At 30.2% G+C, this 3,118-nt stretch overlaps 1 long non-coding RNA gene across 1 annotated transcript in view; it reads left to right on the top strand.

Annotated features, from left to right (window-relative positions):
- The first annotated feature begins 2,564 nt into the window (after nucleotides 1-2,564).
- The window catches only part of LOC111083258, a 4,134-nt gene continuing 3,580 nt past the window's right edge, over nucleotides 2,565-3,118 (top strand). The window contains exon 1 of the long non-coding RNA XR_002608908.1: nucleotides 2,565-2,646. This is a non-coding gene — a long non-coding RNA (uncharacterized LOC111083258). The remainder of the gene's footprint in view (nucleotides 2,647-3,118) is intronic.

Raw genomic sequence — 3,118 nt, forward strand, 5'->3', positions numbered from 1 at the left:
TCGCGCAAATCTACACGACGGTTATCAGCAGGCCCAGCATGGCCAGGTGGTTAGGGCACTCGACTCGCAATCTAAGGGTCGTGGGTTCGAATCCCCGTCCCACCAAACATACTCGCCCTTTCAGCTGTGGGGGCATTATAATGTGACGTTGGTAAAAGAGTATCCCAATAGTTGGCGGTGGGTGGTGATGACTAGCTGCCTTCCCTCTAGTCTTACAGTGCTAAATTAGGGATGACTAGCGCAGATAGCCCTCGTGTAGTTTTGCACGAAATTCAAAACAAACAAACAAAATTTAATCATTTATTTTATTTTTCGTTTTGTATGACGCTTAGTTTAGTTGTAATTTGGTTTTGTATTTCGTACACATATTTCGAGTGTAATTAAATTTTTGATCACCAAGTAATGTGTTTTCTTATTTTTACAATAACCATAACATGAATACCACTTCCTTAAATAAAGTACAAAGCCTGATATCGTCCAGGTAAGCCTTATTTAGTCAAACTGTAATATTATGTTTAGTACAGTGTCAGAAAGTAGGGGGCGAGAAAGCGTTACTAGGCAACGGTCCTGAGAAATAGAAACACCATAGAAGATTGGGTGGTTTAATACATTGATTGATCTTATTTTGAGTAGAAATCACCGTGTTCTACGTAAATAAGTTATTTGATCCACCTATATTTTGTTAAGTTTTATAAGGATGATATAAAAGTATGTTTGATCTTCTTTTGCTTGACTTTCCTTATCTTACGAAACATATAATATTAAATTACGTAAGCTTGGCTATAAAATACGTACGACAATAGTATAAGTATAACCAAGAACTTAAGAAAGTTGTGAAATATCAATATTTTGAGACATTATAAAGCATGTTTTCATCCTAAACTAATCCTTAGAGTTTTTAAACTAGTAAACTCCGAACTTTGTGTAATTACTATAGACAATACTAGAACTGATGAGAAACAGCCTATTTCAGAGTTGGTACATTATTCAGTGCCGCTAGCTCATTATTTAGTGGCCTTTATTTTAAGTGTTTTATTGTTCATAATTGAAATATTAAATTTCTGAAGAAACTATAATGCAAAACTATTTTGTTTTACCTAGGTTTTTTATAACTTAAATCAAGGTGGACCTAATAGTTATTAATTAATATTGTATTAATAAATAATATGCAAAGGAAACATTATTTTGTTATGGAATAATAAATTACTTAGGTTTTCCATGACTTTGATCAAGGTGGACCTAATAGTTATTAATTGATATTATATTAATAAGGAACACACAAATATAACATTGTTTTGTTCTGAAGTAATAAGTTAATAAGTTTTCTTTTTTGATAAAATAATGTGTTTTATTGTTATTGCTCTGTTTTGTTTCATGAGAAAGTCATTTTGTTTTACTGTTGCTCTGTTTGTTTTATAATAAAAGTCATTTTGTTTAGTTTTATAATAAAGTCATCTTTTTTATCATTACACTGCTTGTTTCACAATAAAGCCATCTGGTTTTATGTTATAATAGTCATCTTGTTCTGTGTTATCATAAATTATCTTGTTTTGTGTTATAATAAATTCATCTTGTTCTGTGTTATAATAAAGTAACTTGTTTTGTTTTATAATAAGGCCATCTGGTTTTGTGTTATAATAAATTATCTTGTTTTGTTTTATAATAAAGCCATCTTGTTCTGTGTTATAATAAAGTAACTTGTTTTGTTTTATAATAAGGCCATCTGGTTTTGTTTATAATAAAGTAACTTGTTTTGTTTTATAATAAAGCCATCTGGTTTTGTGTTATAATAAAGTAACTTGTTTTGTTTTATAATAAGGCCATCTTGTTTTGTTTTAAAATAAAAGTCATCTTGTTGTAATGTCATTCCTTTTATAATGAAATACTTGCCAAGTTAAAATACATTAATCAACAAATTTGAAAAGAATGTTTTAATGACAGTTTTTCATCCTTTTTGCCAGCAACGCCTGTAACGTTGATTTTAATTTTGTCAATAAACTTATTTTAAGTTGGTGGGTGTTTTCATTTCTTCGTTTTCTTCTACATTCTGTACTTTCCTTGTCTAAACAGTGCTTTTATTATGAGAACCCATTGTTTCATAATAAAGTAATTTTATTTTAATATTACACTTTTTGTTTTATAGCATTATTACAGTGGTTATTGTGTTAACATAATATTAATTAATTATTGTCCTGTCTTAAGTTATTATTGCACTGTTTTTCTTTCACATTAAACTTCTTTTTCTTGAATTGTTAAACAATATTGTTTTTATTTTAAACTTGTGATTCTTTATAACTGCACTGTTGTCCATCCATTAAGTACTAACACACCACATACTATTACCCAGCACCTAGTAAATGTAGTGAGACAATCTGCTACCCTGACGAGGGATGTTGAAAAACAATCCTTTCTATCTTTAACCAAACAACAATAGCAAAAGTATAAAACATACTTTTTATAATACTGTTTTATTCTGCTTAGATCACCTACTGCTACCAGTCTTTCTTATGGAGAAATTAGGCATGCAGAATGAGGAAAACATATATTCTCTACTTATTCCTAACCAGGAGTGGCTTCAAAACTACGGGCTTCAGGGTTGTAATGTAAACCTCCATTCTCTTGCAACAGAAGTAACAAACAGAAGTGGTAACGACAATCCTTGTTTATGTTGATTAAAACTGTTCTTATACTTCAACTGAAAAACATAAGACATGACAGTACTGTTTTAAACATATTGGCTTATGAACTGGAAGGGTTAACAAAAACTAATTCAAAATGTTTATAATGACTTCTGAAAAAAAAAGAAAAAAGATAGTTCTGAGAACTCACAAACATACAAAGAATTATAAAAATATTAACTGATGATCATCAAAACATATAGGAGTCACGAAACTATAAAGACACTAAGTGATGGTTATCAGAACGTATACAGTCACGAAACTATAAAGACACTAAGTGATGGTTATCAGAACGTATACAGTCACAAAACTATAAAGACACTAAGTGATGGTTATCAGAACGTATACAGTCACGAAACTATAAAGACACTAAGTGATGGTTATCAGAACGTATACAGTCACGAAACTATAAAGACACTAAGTGATGGTTATCAGAACAT

The sequence above is a fragment of the Limulus polyphemus genome, unplaced genomic scaffold (genome assembly GCF_000517525.1).
Source record: "Limulus polyphemus unplaced genomic scaffold, Limulus_polyphemus-2.1.2 Scaffold8778, whole genome shotgun sequence".
NCBI classification, from domain to species: Eukaryota; Metazoa; Arthropoda; class Merostomata; order Xiphosura; family Limulidae; genus Limulus; species Limulus polyphemus.